General features: G+C 42.3%; 1 pseudogene; it reads right to left on the bottom strand.

Annotated features, from left to right (window-relative positions):
- Positions 1-15,687: 15,687 nt before the first annotated feature.
- LOC124971446 (swi5-dependent recombination DNA repair protein 1 homolog) lies at positions 15,688-16,403 on the bottom strand (annotated as a pseudogene).
- Between the last annotated feature and the right edge of the window lie 3,185 nt (positions 16,404-19,588).

The following is a 19,588-nucleotide window of genomic DNA, read 5'->3' as shown; positions in this document are numbered from 1 at the left end:
GGCAGAATGGGTACTCAACAGTGGTCACAGCTGGGTCAGTCTTGGAGAGTGGAAGTCCATGTTTCTGAGCCTGGGCACATATGTGTGCATGTGCATGTGAATGTGTTTGCAAATGGTTGGGAAGAAGGAGATGGGAATGGGATGGTCCACTGAGGAAAATGAAGGGAAATAGGAATAGAAGACCACACAACAGTGTTGGAGAGAGCTAGGGACAAAATGATCCACTGAATTCAGGCATGAACAGCCCCTCAGAGGTCACACCCATGGAGATTGCGTGGAAGTGGTGGTGATAAGGGATCTAGTGGTTTGGGAATCTACCGTTGAGCAATTTTTTGAGACAGGGTCTCGCTAAATTGCTGAGGCTGCCCTTGGAATTGAGATCCTCCTGCCTCAGGCTCCTGAGTGGTTAGGATTATAGGCATACCACTTGGATTGTACAGGCTGTTGTATGGACACACCCTTTTAGACAGGGCTGTGGGCAGACCTGGAGTCATACAGAGAGGGGTGTGAATACTCCTGAGATTACACAGATAGGGTTGTGTACTGCTGTTATAACAGACTTGAGTGTGGACACCATATGAAGCAGCATATACCTCAGTGTGAACAGTCTTGGGTTACTCAGATGAGCATCTGGATCTTCCAAAAGTCACATGCACTGGGAAGTAGAGACTCCTGAAATTACACGCACTGGAGAATGCACATTTCTGGGGTCATGCAGAGTGGGAAGCAGATGCTTCTAGAGGCAGATTTCTAGGGTTGAATTCTAGGGTGTAACCACTCTTATAGTCAAAGTGGGATGTGGGCAGTCTTGGGGTATATACATTCCCAGGGTTAGATTTATTGCAAAACACTTTTGGGGTCACAGAGTGGAAAGTGAACCCTCCTGAGTCACCCAGACTGGCTAGTGGTGCTCCTTAGGGCACACACACTTGAATGGTTGGTAATATAGACACCCTGGGTTCATACAGATTGGAGTGTTGAGACCCCTGTTATGTGTCAGATTCGAATATAGACATACTTGATATGAGATAAACTGAGAGGTGACACTCCTGGGCTCAGAAAGCCCAAGATGTGAACAATAAAAGGTCACACAGAGTACTGGTAGACAGAACTGGGTCACAAAGATGGGGATGGGACATCCATGGAGTCACTCAGACTGTAGTGTGGAAAAGGTTATAGTCACATATGCAGGATATGAACACTCTAAGGGCCACCCACACTGAAGAGTAGACACATGTAGCATTACACAGAGGGTTTGGGACACTCATAATGTTAAACACACTGGGCAGTGGCTACTCCTAAGTTCATACACTGTGGACTGGCACTCCTGGTATCACACAGATTGGGGTAGGGACACTCCTGGGGTAACAGAAACTGAGGTGGGACCAGTTCTGTGGTGTGTTATGGACACTCTTGTGATTTCAATGTTAAGGGTATGGACATACCTGTGGTCAAAGAGAATGAGCTGGGTGTGGTGGCATTTGATTCTAATCCTAGAGACTCAGGAGACTGAAGCAGGAGGATTGCAAGTTCAGGGTCAGCTTTAGCATCTTAGTGAGACCCTTATAAATTTAGTGAAAACCTGTTCAAAATTAAAAAAAAATAACAAGGGCTGGGAATGTAACTCAGTGGTAAAGTGCCCCTGAGATCTATCCCTGAAATAAATAAATAAATAAATAAATAAATAAATAGAGGAGAGAGAGAGAGAAAGAGAGAGGATGATCGGGGACCCTCGAGTTCAGAGGTGGGGATACTTCCATGTTCACATGGAAATTCTTGAATGCTTCTCAGCATACATACCTGGGAGGGAACACTACTGAAGTCACAGTGGTTGTAGTGTGGGTGTTCCATGCATTATATACACTAGGATGTGAATTCTGGAGCCACACAGAATGGGGCCTAATAAATGGGGTAAAGCCCTGGGCAGAGTATGCTCCTGGGTCACACGGAAAGGGAGGAACTTTCAAGGGGTCCCACACACTGGGGAGTCAACACTCCTGGAGCCACATACATAGGGGTTTGAACATGCACAGATCATACACATGGAGATGTGGACCTTCCTGGTGTCACACAGTCTGAAGTGTGGTAACTTCTGGTGTCTGTCACACAGCTTTGGGGGCAGGCACTCCTGGGGTCACACATACTGGTATGTGTCACAACTGTGGTCACACAAATTAGGTTTTGGACACTGTTCCAGTGTTCTACACACTGGGATGGGGACACTTTTAGCATCACACATGGGGTGTGCACACTCCTAGTGTCACACAGATGGACATGTAGACACTCCTGGGGTTATATAGTCTGTGGGGTGGATAGCTGTGCTGTCACCCAGAGTAAGGAGATGACACTCTTTGAGTCATACACAATAGGGAAGAATGATGCTGGTGACATACAATGGGAGATTACTGAAGGAGGGAGAGTGTGTTACAGGGACAAGTGACTGTCCTCAAAAGTCAAGCTTTGCCTGCTTCTTGCCTACCCAGAAATTCCATTCCCCACTGTCCCTTGCCCCTGTGTGTGGAACTTGACCTACAATGATGTATGTCCTTAAAGAGGAAAAATAGCAATTCCGCCCCCCCTCGCTTTTTTTCATTACTGGTGATTAAACCCAGGGCCTCAAGCATGCTAGGCAAGCACTCTGCTACTGAACCACATCCCCAACCATTTTTAATTTTTATTACATCTACCATTTAAAAAGAGTGTGGATGGAGTAGTAAAAAGGAAGGGAACGGGGGTGATGTCCATAGGGGAAGCAGTGGAAAGTATCTGTCATAGAACCTCAGGTCAGGAGACATAGTGAGCTGAGTTCTAGCCTTTTTGTTCTGCATTGAACTGCTGTGTGGCTTGGGTTCTGTCCCTTGCCCTCTGTGGACCAGAGTTTCCTTTATTTTTTAGGGTTCCCTTTTCTGTACCAGAAAGAGTTGAGATCTCAGTGATCTCAAAAGATATATGCATTGGTGGCCATGTGGCTTTGACCTGGACCTGGGGGTTGGTGGAATTTATGGCATGGTGGAAAAGGCCCACTGAGCCTTTAATAGGGAAGGTCCAGAGGCAATTTGGCTTGTGTTTTCCCCTACCTATCCAGGACAAGGATTTCTCCTCCCTGGAGAATCAAAGTCATTTTTATTGTCCTAGAAGAAGTCACTCTGAGTATGCACCAGGGACTCTGGGACAGAGCAGGATCCCATTTCTGGACCTTAAATAGTGGTTTCCAGCCTCAGGTCTGTTGCTGGTGTCATGCTGAGTGACCTTGAACAGATCCCTGGCCCTCTCTGTGTCTCAGTTTCTCAGTTGGTCAGTGAAGGAATAAGACAAGATGCTCTCTGCTAAACTTCATAGCCCTAAACTGGTAAGTGGTCTCAAAAAGGATGGAAGATAAAGGTAAAGTTGGCATTTTGGGGCTGTGGGAGCCCCATGAAGGCAAGTGACAGGGGGAATCTGTCTTTACCAGGGAAGCTGGAGCTGGCTTCAGAGCTCACACCCTGATAGACTCACTCAGAGGCCCCACACCTTACCTGCCTTGGAGCCTAGGAAAGAGTGATCTTCCACCTTCCCTGTCCGTTGTTTTACTGCTACCTACTTGCAGAGTACAGAATCAACTTCGCTCTTCCAGTCCTGGGGCCATGGGGTTCGTTTCTATGTCATTCCTGCACAAAAACCCGAAGTTATGTGGATAGCCTGTCTCTCTGTACCCCTCCCTCTCTCCCAGCTTCCCTTTCTTCCTTTACTATTATTATTATTATTATTATTATTATTATTATTATTATTATTTTGAGACAGGTTCTCACTATTCAGGCTGATTTTGAACTCCTGGGCTCAAATGATCTTCCTGACTTAGTCTCCTGAGTAGCCACTGCTCACAGCTTCCTTTATATTATTTATTATATTTATATGATTTATTATTGTAATTTATTGAACACCTACTGTGTCTCTATCTTGGTGCCAAATGCCACACAAAAATATCAGAAAATATATTCTCTCACAGTTCCACAGGCCAGCAGTCCAAAGGCAAGGTGTCGACAGGGCTGTACTCCCACAGGCTCGAGTGTAAAATCCATTCCCTGCCTCTTCCAGTTTCCAGTGGCTGTCAGCCTCCTTGGCTTGTGGCCTCATTATTCCAATCTCTGCCTTCATGGCCACATCAGCTCCTCCTGTGTGTGTGCGTGTTCTAGTCTTCCGTCTGTAAAACCTCCCTCTGCTTCCATTTTATAAGAACACTTGTGGGGTCTGGGTGTATGGCTCAGTGGTAGAGTGCTTGCCTAGCTTGTGTAGGCCCTGGGATCCATCTCCAATACCAAAACAAACAAATAAACAAAATGCTTATGATCACATTTAGTGCCCAGCAAGATGACCTCTTCATCTCCAGATTCTTAAGTGACCCTGCCTGCAGTCTTTTTCTTTTTGCCATGAAAGATCACATTCATAGTTTCAAGAGTTAGGAGTGTGTGTGTGTGTGTGTGTGTGTGTGTGTGTGTGTGTGTTGCTGGGACCTAAGTGACCAGCCTCCCTTCCCAGGAAGAAGAGCAGTCTTTGAACCAGAGTTTACTATCAACACAAGTCAACATGGGGTGATGGTAAGAACCTGTTCTCTAAGTGGGGCACAGTGGTGTATGCCTGTAATCTCAGCTACTCCAGAGACTGAGGCAGAAGATTGCAAGTTCAAGGCCAGCCCTGGCAACTTAGTTAGATCCTGTCTCAAAATAAAAAATAAAAAGGCTAGAGATAGAGATGTAGCTCAATAGCAGAGTGCCCTTGGGTTTAATCCCCAATACTGCAACACAAACAAACAAATAAGAATCTGGCCTCTAGGTTCAGGGGCTTGGACTGGAATCATAACCCTGTTACTTACTGGCTGTTTGACCTTCAGTAAGTTTCACTTGGGCTCTCTGAAGTGCCCTGTGTCCTTCACTCAACAAAGGTGCAGGTGCATGTGCTTTGCAAAAGGTAACCATGACAAGCACAAAAAATGTCCCACCAGCCTCTTGGCCATAAGAACCTGGGGCTTCCAGCCCGGTGCCTGCCAGATTGAATCCCATCTCCTCTTTTGTGAGTTCATCTATTGTCTTAATTATTGGCCAAGCTTGTTTGAGTTGCTGGTTCAGACAAAAGCATCTTCTCTGATAAAAGTTTTAGATAACATTTTTTAACTTAGAGAATCATGAACTTTTATTTTTTTCACTGCTGGTTGTTTGTTTTTTGTTGGTACCGGGGATTGAATTCAGTGGACACCACCACTGAGCCACGTCCTTGCCGTATTTTGTATTTTATTTAGAGAAAGGGTCTCACTGAGTTGCTTAGGGCCTCACTTTTGCTGAGGCTGGTTTTGAACTCTCAGTCCTCCTGCCTCAGCCTCCTGAGTCGCTGGGATTACAGGTGTGTGCCACTGTGCCCAGTTGTAGTGCTGGTTGGAACTCGGGGCCTTGGGCATATTAGGCAAGTGCTCCACCACTGAGTTACACAGCCAGCCCAACAGAGAGAATTATACGAAGTTTGAACATAGAGGATGTTGTGTGGAAAACCTTCCGGCGGGGTTAGCAGTCTCCATGATAGGTACAGCAATGCCCCCAACCCCAGAACCTATGAATATGTTATGTTTTGTGGCAAGGGGGATTTAATATTACACATGGAATTAAATTGCTAATCAGTTGACCTTAAAATAGAGAGGTTATGCTGGAACATCTGGCAGGTTTGATGTAATCACAAAGTTCCTTAAAATAAAGGACCAGGCATGGTGGCACATGCCTGTAATCCTAGCAACTGAGGCAGAAGGACAGCAAGTTGCCAAATCTGGGCAATTTAGCCAGAGTCTATCTCAAAATAAAATTTGAAAAAGGGAGGCTAGAGTGTAGCTCAGTGGAAGAGTGCTTGCCTAGCATGCTCCAGGTCCTGGGTTCAATCCCCAGCACCACACACACACACACACACACACACACACACACACACATACACACACAGACACACACACACACACACACACACACACACACACACATACACAAAGTTAAAGATGCATAAAGGCAGACAAGATACAACATAAGAAGAGCTTAACTGCAGTTCCTAGCTTTGATGGTAGGGGAAGGGGTCATGAGTCAAGGAGTGGAGGGAGGAATCTCTTAAATCTGAAAAAGGCCAAGAGACTGATTCTCTCTCAGACCTGTTAGAAGGGAACATAGCCCAGTGTTGGATTTCTGACCTCCAGAATGGTGTGATAGGAAATTCATGTTGTTTTAGGTCACTAAGTTTGGTAATTTGTTACAGCAGCAATAGGAAACTGACACAATGTCCATTTGTTTTTCTTCTCTTAATCCCTTTGAAGAAAAACTTAACATCTTTTACTTAAGCTAACATAGTATGTACAGTCAGTATGGTCATTTCTCTAAATTGCTTTTGTTTCTGTTTCTGTTTCTCTGACCTTCAGTCCAACAGGGGTCTCAGCTTCTATCTGTGTCTATGCAGACAGAGTGGCATGACTGGTGGCTGTTTCTTGGAAGTGGAATTTAGAGTGATTTTTTTTTCCCTGCAGTGCTGGGAATCAAACCCAAGGCCTCACATATACTAGGCAAACATTCTACTACTGAGGTACATCCCCAGTCATAGAGTGACATTTTTTTAAGTTTTCATCTTTTTGTTTTTTTCTGCATTTTTCATAATGAACAGACATTATTAACTCTCTCTCTCTCTCTTTTTTTTTTTTTTACCAAATAATAAGGTCATGGCTATGCATTTACATTGCCAAAGCCTGTACTGATTCCCATGGTAGCCATTTATTGGACATCCTGTCCATTTTTGGTGAGGTCTCCCCAGAGACCTACAGCCCAGAGCCAACCACCCTCTCCTATTCCTCCATCTTGGGTACATAGAAGAATTCATATCTGGATATTATGGATTGAACCGTGTCCCCCTCAAAAGCATATGTTGACAACCTAAACTCCAATATATTAGAATATGACTGTATTTGGAGAAAGGGCCTTTGAAGAGGTAGTTGTGTAAAAACAAAGCTGGTAGATCAGGCTTTACTGCAATCTATCATATCCTAATTACAACTTCTGTGTGTTGTTTCTTTCATTTTTAAATATATATATATATATATATATATATATATATATATATATATAATTTTTTTTAGTTGTAGGTGGACACCACAATACCTTTATTTTATTTTTATATGGTGCTGAGGATTGAACCCAATGCCTCACGCATTCCAGGTGAGCACTCTGCCACTGAGCCACAACCCCAGCTCCCTTTCTTTCTTTACTTACTCACTCACTTACTTATTTATTTATCTTTGCAGTGCTAAGAATGGAATCCAGGACCTTGTGCCTGCTAGGGAAGCACTCTACCACTGAGCTACATCCCCAGAATAGACAAATTTTCAAATGTGTTATATTCTGAGAGAGATAATTTAATTCCTCAGAAATATTTTATTTTCACTGTTGTGTGAGCCTTCCAACAAAACTGTGACCCTCTGAAAATTCACAATAGTCTTTATGAGTCCCCATTGGACTGAAGGAAAAAGAGGCTTATGGGGTACACATGACTTAGTCAAAAATTCACAGCTAAAATATGAACCTCCAGACTCCATGCCTGAACATGGCATAGAAGCACTGAGATCAGGAAGATCTGGGAAAGAGGCCAGGGCATTCATCTTCCTATCTAGGACATAGTCCATCACATCAGTTTTCTTCTGGAAACATCGCATTTGAGTTTGGCCCTGATCTCTAAGATGACCCCATCCTATGATTCATAGAGCCTTTTATAAGTAACAAAAGGCACAGTAGACATTAGTTTAAATGTTGCTAATGTTGCCTGGTTACAGTGAGTGGCGTAGGCTTGAAATTTCAGCTACTCAGGAAGCTGAGGCAGAGGATCACAAATTTGAGAGCAACCTCAGCAACTAAGCAAGACCTTTGGCAACTTTGGGAGAACTTGTCTCAAAAAAAAAAAAAAAGACTGGGGGTGTAGCTCAGTGGTTAAGTGCCCCTGGGTTCAATCCCCAGTACCTAAATAAATAAATAAATTTAACTTAAAAAGGATAGGCATTGGCTCGGTGGCAGAATGTTTGTCTAGCATGTTCAAGGTCCAAGAAAAAAAATGCTAATGTTAGTTTCACAAACTGAAACCAAACTGAATCAATCCTGCTTCTCTACATCAATTCAAACATTTTGCAGGCAGGAAGATTTTTAAGTTAGTTGACATACAATATTTGTACATAATTATATGGTTCAATGTGATATTACATACATGTATATAATGTGTAATGGACAAATCAGGGAAATCAGCACTTATCTGAAACATTTATAATCTGTTTATGGTGAGAAGGTTTTTTTTTTTTCCTTTTTGCAGTACTAGGGATGGAACCCAGGGGCACTCTACCACTGAGCTACATGACATGCCCTTTTAAACTTTGAGATAGGTCTTGGCAGATGTTCCAGGCTGGTCTGGAACTTGCTATACTCCTGCCTCAGCCTCCTGAGTCTCTGAGGTTATGAGTGTGTACCACCATGCCTGACATTAAGAGATTTAAAAAAAATTTAGGGCTGGGGGTATAGCTCAGTGATAGAGTACTTGTGTGCATGAGGACCTGGGTTCAACTCCCACTACTGAAGAACTAATATTTTATTTTTTAAAATCAATTAGTTAATTTTCCTGGTACCAGGGATGAACTCAGGGACGCTTAACCACTGAGCCACATTCCTAGCTCTTTTTTTACATTTTATTTAGTGACAGGGTCTCACTGAGTTGCTTAAGGTCTCACTAAGTTGCTGAGGCTGGCTTTGAACTTGTGAACCTCTTGCCTCAGCCTCTTGAGCCACTGGGATTAGAGGCATGCACCAGCACACCCAGCTGATACTGTATTTTCAATAACATGCATTGTTCACTGAGGTACTATTCACAAGAGGTAATACATAGAATCAATCCAGGTGATCAACAATAGATAAATGAATCAAAAAGTGTGTATGGAGTATTACTCAACCTTAAAGAATGGAATCCTGTCCTTTACAAAATGGATGTGTTGCGGAAAACAGACTGGTCCAGAAGTAGCAAGCAGCACTCAGAGAGGAGAACTCTTATTTTATGCTGATGGGCCCAGAGGAAAACAAAAACTCCAAATTCTGAACCCTGATTCACAGTTTCTCACAATATTTATAAATCATTTGATGTCATCTTATACCCATCCTATCATTGGGTCTTTTTTCTCTTTTGAAAAAAAAATTCCTCATCTACATGGCTAAAGGCCTTTTGCAGGGTCTCTATCATAAAGCATGCTCACAGAACAGATAATAAGAAATGGCTCTTTTCACAGGCATCTGTTAACATATCAAGAGGGAGTAGTCAGACTCTTAGGGCAGTTATTTACAATCCAAAAGGTAGGGAACCATGGTTAATTAGGCTTCCTGGACAAAGGCTGAGAGAAGGGAGTAGAACTAACCCCTTCCCCGGACACTGGTTTCTTACCATAAGGTTTTTGTAAATTCATTTCACAACCAGGTCTGGTTTTGCCATCACACATGGAATTGGACAACATTGTGTTAAGTGAAATAAGTGAGATATGAGAAACAAAAACAAGCACTGGATGCTCTCTCACACATTGAGGCTGGATTTGATTAACAGATGTTTTATTTAGATATTCCTATTATGGCCCAGTTTTTCCTTTCCTTTCTCTTCATTTTTGGAACTGGGGATTCAACCCAGGGGCACTCTACCAGTGAGACATCCTCAATCCTTTTTTTTTTTTTAATTTTGTTTTGAGACAAGGCCTTACTAAGTTGCTTAGAGCCTTGCTAAATTGCTGAGTCTGGTCTCAAACTTCCAATCCTCCTGACTCAACTTCCCAAGTCACTGGGATTACAGGTGTGTGCCACCTTGCCCAGCTATGACTCAGTTTTTTTTTAATGTTTATACATAAGTTTAGTCGATGATGAATCTTTATTTATTTTTTTAATATTTGGTGTTGAAACTCGAACCCAGGGCCTCACACATGCTAGGCAAGTGCTCTACCACTGAGCCACAGCCCAGCCCCTATGACTCAGTTTTTCAATGAGGATTTAAACTACCAATACTATCATTAAGAGTTACATTTATGTTTAGAAAATATTCACTAAATCATACCCAGGCTGTACAGGGGGGTTGGGGACATGCATGGCCCTGGGCATCAGGGAGGTATGAGTGGCTTGTGAGGGCAGATCCCTTGGAGAAGGGATCCAGGACTTGCCTGCAAGCCATTGCTCCATGTAGAGCATGAAGAATGTGGGGTGATGTGCCAACTCCCTAGTTGGTGTCTGAGAAATATGTAGCCACATTTTGAAACAGACTGAAATTAAAGATAACCTCCTGATAACCTTTACTGCATCCCATAAATCTTCACACTGAAAGTAGAGGTTGAAGGACTCCCCTTACCCTCCCCTGTCCCCGGGACCCTGGACCCCCTGCCTGGCTGGCGCCAAGGAAGCTAAGAGTGAAACTTTCCCCCGCCCCACCTGTCTAGCACAGCTAACTAAATCTTCATATGTATATTCCTGTCTTTTGTCTCTTCTCTTTTGAAAGCTCTCCTCTCCCCAGAGCCTCAAGAAGCTGGACATTTTTAAACAAAATTTCTTCTATTTTGCTTCACTGTGTTTTAAGTAAGACCGATTTTCCTGCCAATTTGTCTTTGAATATGTGTGGAATAACCAGCAGTGTGGCCTAACCTTTTCTCCTGAGGGATAGTAGTACCACCCAGTAACAATCTCTCCCTGACCTTTCTAAGTTTGCAGAGAGCCCATTTGGCAGGAAAAGGTGAAATAAAGAAAGAGGTGGAAATGGAGTCAGGGAAATGAAAATGGAGTCGGCCCCAGCATGTCTCAAACTCGAATGTCTGCAGAAACCTGTTTTTTCATAATGGAGGCCTACTTGGGAGAGGGCACAGACCAGCATGGGGACTGCATGATGTATCTAGAGGGGCTGCCATACCAGCTCTAGCCTACTGTTATTGTCCAGGTAGTCAGATCTTCCAATGTCTCAACAAGAGCCAGACACTAAAATTTATTAGAGAATCTTAAAGTTTTAAATGTTGCCCACTAATTAAATATTTTTAAAAATTCTTTGTAGCCAACAGACAAGTGGGCAAAAGATTGGAACAGGCAAACTGCAGAAGGGGACGTCCAAAAGTCCAGGCAACATAGGAGAGATGTTCAACTTCATTCCTCAACAGGAAAAAGAAGTCAAAGCACAAGGGGAACAGCAAATACCACATTGGTAATTTTTTAAAAAATCTAAGCCCAGAGGCTGGGGATATAGCTCATTGGTAGGGTGTTTGCCTAGCATGCACAAGGGCCTAGTTCCATGCTCAGCAGCAACACACACACACATACACACACACACACACACACACACACACACACACACACAAATTTAAGCCCAGCACTATGGAGTTCACCTGTAGTTCCAGCTACTGGAGAGGTGAGGAAGAAGGATGCTTTAGTCCAGGAGACTTGGGCCTGCCTGGGCCCTTGTCTCAAATAAAATGTAAAATGTGTGTTTAAAATGATACAACTGATTTGGTAAATCATTTGGAATGATTTAATAAAGTCTAAAGAACTGCATTCCCGGTGTCTTAGTCCATTATTTCTGTTGTTAATAATATAATACCACAGACTAGGTAATTATAAAGAAAAGAGCTTATTTAGGCTCATGGTTCTGGTCCCCCATCAAGGGGTTGCACCTGGTGATGGCCTTCTTGGTGGAGGGTTCTGAGGTGGGTAGGGCAGGACATTATATGGTGAGAGACAGAGGTAAGTGACCGGTACATAAGAGATCACATGATTAGCAAGGAAGAAAAAGACTAGGCAGGACCCTGGCTCGCTCTTTTTTTTTTTTTCTGGTGCTAGGAATGGAGATGGATCCCAGGGTCTTGCTCATGCTAGGCAAGTCCTATTCCACCTACCTACACGCCTCATCCTTACTCTTATAACAACACACTGTCATGGGAAATAATTCAGTCATGGGGACCTAACCCACTCCCTGAGACCAGCATTAATCCTTTCATAAGAGCAATCATGAAAAATCACCTTCTGCAAGGCCCTATTTCTTAAAGATCTCACTACCTTTCAATACCATTTTATGAGGGACAAAATTTTCAACACATGAACCTTTAGGGGACAAATCATATCCAAATCATAGCACCTGTCGATGTAGAAATTCCACTCTAAGAGAACAAAGAAGCAAATTGTGCAATAGTTACCGATGTAGAACAGAAGAGGCTGGACACCCGAGAAATTTTCAGGAAGCAGGTTTATTGGCTGAGGGTCCAGAGGGGCTATCACCTAAAATTTCTCTGGACCTGGAGTCTCAAAATTCTTTGAACTTTATACCCAGTGGGAGGAGGGGTTTGAAGGTTTACATGGCAATTGCTTTTTGTCTCCCCCCTTTTTTTAGATTAGTCAGAGATTTTACAAGTTTTATCACAAAGGCAAAAGTAACATCATCAAGTCTGCGGCCAAACAGTTTTTGCAAGACTGAGCAAATGTAGTCCTCACAAAAAATAGGAAGTTCTACCCCACATTGAGTTTTTTGCAGAAATTTTTGCTGATATACTTTTATAAAGCTTTCTGAGAAGAAGAGGAACTTATATGTTACAAATATAGTGGGGGTTACAGCTCAATAATGGTAAGAGTCTTCTGGATGGGGGTCTCTGGTTTGCTTCACTACTAAATGGCAATAGGAATGAATAGCTACATACAATGTATATGCATCTCATAGACATAATGTTGAGAAAAGGAGCAAGACAAAAGGTACATAATATATGAGTTCACTCATATACTGAATATAACTCACAGTTATATATTGTTCAAAACAGGCACTGCTGGGGATTTGGGAGTGTAGCTTAGTGGTAGAGCGCTTGCCTAGCGTGTGTGAGGTCCTGGGTTCCATGCATACATTTTTATATATGTATACATATATACATATATATGTATTTATACACACACACACACACACACACACACACACATATATATATATATATAGAGAGAGAGAGAATGGGTATATAAAAATAAAATTAAAAATTTACTCTGATCCCTCACAGAGGAACTTTGCTGATATCTCTGCTCTATTTCTTGATCTGACAGGTGGTTTTGTTGGTGTTTGCCTTATACTATAGTATATGAAACACATTTTTGTGTTGCTGGGGATTGAACTGAAGGTCTAACACATGCTAGGCAAGCGCTCTACCACTGAGCTACATCCCCAGCCCCAAAGCACACTCTTTTTGTACTAGGTATAGAACCCAGGGGTGTTTTACCACTGAGTTACATCCCTGCCCTTTTAAAAATTTGAGACAGGGTCTCCCTAAATTGCCAAGGCTGGCCTCAAACTTGCCATTTCCTTCCTTAGTCTATGGAGTTGCTGGGATTACAGGCATCCACCATGGTACATGGCTCCACTTTTATGTGTGTATGGTGTCTGGATCCAAGTTAAGGTTATCAGGTATTCTGTACTGACTTTGTAAGGATAACCTCCAAGCACTTTGTTTAACTCTTCTTAAGAAATTACAAAATTTTTTCCAATTGCAGCTAATCTCCTGCTACAGATTCACATAAATAGCAACACTGCTGAAAATCATACCTCCCTGAATAAAGATTTGGACAATTCCTATGATCTCTCCTATTGGTTGGTCAAGTGAAGACCAAAAGGGTTGATTGAGGATTTAAAATAATTATTTTATTTTACTTTATTTAAGTTTTGGGATGGTGAGACTCAAACCCAGGGTCCTGTGCATGCTAGGCAGGTGCTCTACCACTGAGCTCTGTCCCCAGTCTTAAAATATTTATTTTTCATATTGAAGAAGGGAAAAGACTGTTTTGTGACCAAAATCCCAACTTTTGAACAAGTAACTACCATTAACTAGCAATAACTTCGGATTCATACACATGCTCTGAAAAATCAATCAATAATAGCTTTACGCCAGTCACTACACTTCTAAGAGTTAGCAAATCAATCATAGCCCCAAGCTTCAGAAAGTCAATAGATAAGTGAGTAACAGATTTGAATAGACTCATTAAAGAAGAGGATGCCCAAAAGTCCAATAAATATGAAAGATGTTCAATCTCATAATTCATGGGGGGAAAACATAAAATTACAACTAGGTACATCACAATGATGGTTATTTTAATGTGTCAACTTGAGTGGGTTAAGGGATACATAGATAGCTGAGAAAGCATTACTGTATTTCTGGGAGTGTCTGTGAGGGTGTTTCCAGAAAAGATTAGCACTTGAACCAGTAGACTGAATAAAGATAAGAAGATCCACCCTTATCAATGTGGGAAGGCACTATTCCATCTGTTGCAGGGCCACCTAAATAGAGCAAAACAGTAGAGGACTGGTGAATTATTTTTCTCTATTCTGGAGCTGGGATATCTATCTTCTGCTTTGGGCCATAGAAGTTTCTGGTTCCTGGGCTTTTGGGCTGGAAGTTACACCAGTCCCCCTCTCCCTCTGTTCTCAGGTCTTCAGAATGGGAATGGGAATTACATTATTGGCTCCCTGGTTCCCCAGCTTGCAGAGAATAGATTATGGGACTTCTTAGCCTCTTCAATTGCATGAACCAGTTACGATGAGTCCCCTCTTATCTCTAACTACCTACCTACATCATATATCCATCTTTTTTTTTTTTTTTTGCGGTGCTGGGGATCGAACCCTGGGCCCTGTGCTTGCAAGGCGAGCACTTTACCGACTGAGCTATCTCCCCAACCCCACATATCTATCTTAATGGTTCTGTTTCTCTGAGAACACAGCTAATACAATCACATAACATTGGATTGGTAAACTTTTTATCTTTTATTTTTGGTACTAGGAATTGAACCTAGGGTCACTTAACTACTGATCCACATCCCCACCCATTTTAAATTTATTTATTTATTTATTTATGTATTTATTTTGGACATAAAAAGTTTAATAACCCTATTAGATCAGCAGATGAAAAAATATGGCAAATGAATGGAAACAAGATTCATAAACCTAGAGAGGGAAAGGCACTTTTAAACCACCAACATGTAGAATGAATTGGACATAACTTTCCTATGTTCATATATGAATACACAACTAGTTTAACTCCACATCATGTTCAACTACAAGAATGGGATCTAATTACAATAAGTTATACTCCATATATGTATATGTCAAAATACACTGTACTGTCACGAATATCTAAAAAGAAAAAATTAAAAAACAAAAAACCACCCATCAACACTACCACCAGAAGCATCATGATTCCCCAGCCACATTTAGCTGCTACTGCCTGCCTTTCCACCCCCCACCCCCCACCCCCCAAAGCAGTAGTGATTGATGGAGGCTGGCTGGTAGGCACTAGAATAACACAAGTCCTCAGGGGTTCCCATCTAGATGGAACTATTTTTTAACACTGAAAATAAAACTTTCTGCTACAAAAAGCAAAAGATATACTAAAACTGGGTTCCAGAACTATCCAAATTTCTCTTAAATGACTTTAATTTTATTTTTTAATGTCAAGTTTTCTTTACCAAATCTATCCAAAACACTAAATTTTAGAACTTAAAATTTATGAGTGCCCTAAACTGATGTCAAGACACCTTCCTCTAAGCCCTAATTTGCATATCCCCCCTTTAAAATGTGCAAGTATCTTGTCATTGAGTTGTCATTCTCAAAGATATTTCTCAAGAAAAAAATTATGAATTAAACACCTGTAAATTCTTCACGTCTATTATAATGCAGCAATTGATCATCCAGCCCATAGTGGTCTATCAATTGAGTAAGGCTTAGTTTCTTATTCTCTTCCGACACAAGTGACTGAAGCTCATAAAGCAACAGCTGGCTACAGTTTCTCCACTTCGATATTAACAACTCTGAGACAGGTTATTCTTTGACCTATACATTTTGACTAGTTTTAGCCTCCGAAGCAGCTCTTCTTTGTCCTGAACCTGCTTCATCAATTCTGCTTTTTCTTCGTTTAACTCTTGTTTAGGATTCTCAATCACAAAATCAAGTGACTCAGATTTACATGCATTGATATTCTTGGTATTTTTCGAATGTGCATTTTCTTCAGATTCACTGCCTTTGTTTTTAGAACTCTCTTGAGATTCCAATGTGTTTTCTTCTTTTGAAGATGCTGGTTTCTCTGAAACAGTCTGATCATTTTCTTCCTTCTGTACTTTAAGAAGTTTTATCACACTGCAACAGGAATTAAATGACAATCTTGTTTTCTTTAATTTGTCTTTAAGTGTTGCACTCCTAGGTTGTTTTGGTGAACTATCCGTATGGGGAGATGGTGGATCCACACAGGCCTGTGGAGTAGTAGGTTGGATCACAGACGACTCTGATAGACTTTGCACGGTGGAAGTGAGATCCTGATTTACTTCCGAGGCGCAGCTCCCAGGCGCCCCCTCCGCCATCCCTGTCCACTTCGCCAGCGGGCAGGAAACGCACGCCGTAAACCAACCCTGCCCCGGGGCGGGGCGGGGCGGGGCGGCCTTAAATTTATTTTGAGACAGGGTCTCACTAAGTTGCTTAGGGTCTTGCTAAGTTGCTGAGTCTGGCCTTGAACTTGTGATCCTCCTGACTCAGTCTCCTGAACCACTGGGATTACAGGTGTGGCCCACTGTTCCTGACTGGTAAACTTTATAAAAATGTATAATTTTCACACACAGATACTAAGTCTAAAACTCACAATTTTATCATAATTTCAATAATATAATAAATAAGAAATGTAATGCCTTTGTCCTGGTAGGGATTACTTTTTCCTCCAGTGCTGGGGAATGAACTTTGTGCCTCGTGCATGCTTTTCCTCCAGCCCCAGGATTACTTTTTTTATTTCTCTCTTGCTCTCTATTTCTTTTTGCTATTGAACCTTGAAGCCTGATGTGCTTTACCACTGAATCCACCTCCCCAGCCCTTTTTTTATTTTTTATTTTAAGACTGGGTCTTGCTAAGTTGTTGAGGTTGGCCTTCAAATTGCATTCTTCCTGCCTCAGGCTCCCAAGTTGCTGGGATTACAGGCATGGGCCACTGTGCCCAGCTAGGATTACTTTCTTAATGGTGATGTCCCTCACTTATTTGGGGTCTATGTCCAGATTTACTTATGGGAATGTGTCACGAGTTATGACATCTTTGTTCTCTGGTGGGACTGTATCTCTGGGTGTGTGATCTCTGAAATATTTTAGAGGTCTGCATCTAGTGTATAAAGTCTATGAGGTGTTGGGTATCTAGGTTCAGAGTTATGGTTTCATTTTGTCTGAGTGTGCTTGTTTTCCTAGCTCATGTGAATTCAGAGTTACATGATGGAAGGTTTTTGAGTAATTTTGGTTGTTTCCAATTGCGAAGTTCCTGATCTTCTTGGTGGACTCAGTTCTAGAGAGTATTATGTCTAATTTATTCAGGGCGTTTCCAGGCAGCAAGGTCCCTGAGTTTTATCAGTGTCTCTTCTCCAAGGTGTGAGGTGTCTGTGTTCTTTTCTTTTTTTTTTTCTTCTGGAACTGGGGATTAAACCCAGGGGTGCTTAGCCACTGAGCCATATCATCAGCTCGTATTATTATTTTTTTTTTAAATTTGAGACATGGTCTCATGAAGTTGCTTAGGGTCTCACTAAGTTGCTGAGGTTGGCTTTGAACTTGTGATCCTCCTGTCTCAGCCTCCTGAGTCACTGGGATTACAGGTACGTGACACCATGTCTGGTGAGTGTCTGTGTTCTTGAGTATAAAATCTCTGGGGGGGTTGCTTTTAGGTTCTGAAGTCTGATCTATTTATGAGTCTGTGTGCTGGCTTGTGAGTTCTCTAAAATGGTTCTGTGTGTGTGTGGTATGGGGGGGAGGGGTGGTCCAGGATTTTCCATGTGCCAGGGAAGTTCTTTACCACTGAACCACATCTCTAGCTCTCTAAAATGTTGTTCCATTTTTCAATTTTAATTTAATTTAATGTAATTTTTTTTGGTACTGGGGATTGAACCCAATGGCACTTTACCACTGAGCAACATCCCCATCCCTTATAATTTATTTTTATTTTTTTGAGACAGGGTCTCCGTAAACTGCTGAGGGTCTCACTAAGTTGCTGCAGCTGGCCTCAAACTTGTGATCCTCCTGCCTCAGCCTCCCAATTTGCTGGGATTACAGGTGCGAACCATTGCACCCAGCCCTATACAATATTTTGAACTCTAAGTCCAAGATATGTGGTCTCTATGTTGTGAGATCTGCATCCCAGGTTTAGTGGTGTCTGTAATGTATGAGGCCCTCTGTTACAGGCTGTTAAGTCTCAGAGCTGTTTTGGAACCTTCCTATGACGGTTTGAGGTTTCTTTGATTTTTTTGAATGTCTGTGTTCCTGGGGGCATTATGGAAGTTTGGGCTCTTTGAGCTGTTTAAATGTTAAGATCTCAGAATACTTTGCAGGGCTGGTTCTCATATTATGAGGTCTTTAAGCACTTTTCCCAATTGCTTTCCCCCCATTAGCAGCATGTCTTTTAGGCAGAACCTCTATCCAGTACAGGTGTCACCTTCATTCTGTTTGTGTCCAGGCCTCTGAATTGTTTGGGGGACTGTCAAGTATATGAGGTACGTTCAGATTTTCTACCTGTATCCCAGTTGCTGAGGTCTCTGAGCTGTTTTTAAGGTCTATGTCTAAGGTATGAGGTATGTGAGTTGTTTGGAGTCAGTATCCCAGTGTGGAAGTTCCCTGAGGTGTCAAGGACTCTGTGTCCCTGAGTATGAGGTTTCTGAGACTTTGGCAGGAGTTTGTTACCAGAGGATGAAGTATATGAAATGTTTGGTTATCTGTTTCATTATGTGAGTTATCTGAAGTTTTTGCCAATTTTTGGCCAGAGTATGAGGTCTCTATGCTGTTTTGTGGTCTGTGTCCACAGTGTGAGATCCCTGAACCATTTTTTTTTTTTTGCGGTGCTGGGGATCGAACCCAGGGCCTTGTGCTTGCAAGGCAAGCACTCGACCGACTGAGCTATCTCCCCAGCCCCCCCCCAACCATTTTTGATTCTGTGACATGGTGTGAGGTCTAAGAGTTCTCTCATGCTCCCTGTGCAATTATGTGAAGTTCCTGAGCCATCTGCAGTATGTTTACAGAGGTGAGGTGTTATTCATTTGCACATTCAACTGGAACTTTATGATATAAAATGAATCATCTTTATCCTCCCCCCCAACTTGTTGACCATTCCTCCCATTCTTTACAGTACCTTGCACATGCTAGGCAAGACCAAGCACAGTTCTGTGCATGCGTGTGACTATTTCCTTAGAACACATTTAGAAGGGGAATTGCCAGGCCAAAGGAGACATTATTCAACGAACCTCCTTTTGAGCACCTGCACACAGTAGGGGCGCTGGGGAGACACTGGGTAACTAAGAAGTTCACATATCCCTTCTCTGGCAATGCTGACATTCCACAGGGGGCAGGTGTCAGATTTTTTTATTTTGATAAATGCTGCCACACAAATGCACACTTCCATCAGTAGACTCTGGGGCTCTGAGGCAAGGGGTTGGAATTCTGGGTCTTTTCTCTTTAAGAACAACATGGTCTGGGGATGGAACAGTCCATGGAGGAATGCGGGGGACAGGAGTTAACGTGGATGGAGGCTGAGG

Source organism: Sciurus carolinensis, chromosome X (genome assembly GCF_902686445.1).
Source record: "Sciurus carolinensis chromosome X, mSciCar1.2, whole genome shotgun sequence".
NCBI lineage: Eukaryota > Metazoa > Chordata > Mammalia > Rodentia > Sciuridae > Sciurus > Sciurus carolinensis.
This window is presented reverse-complemented; position numbering and strand designations above follow the sequence as displayed.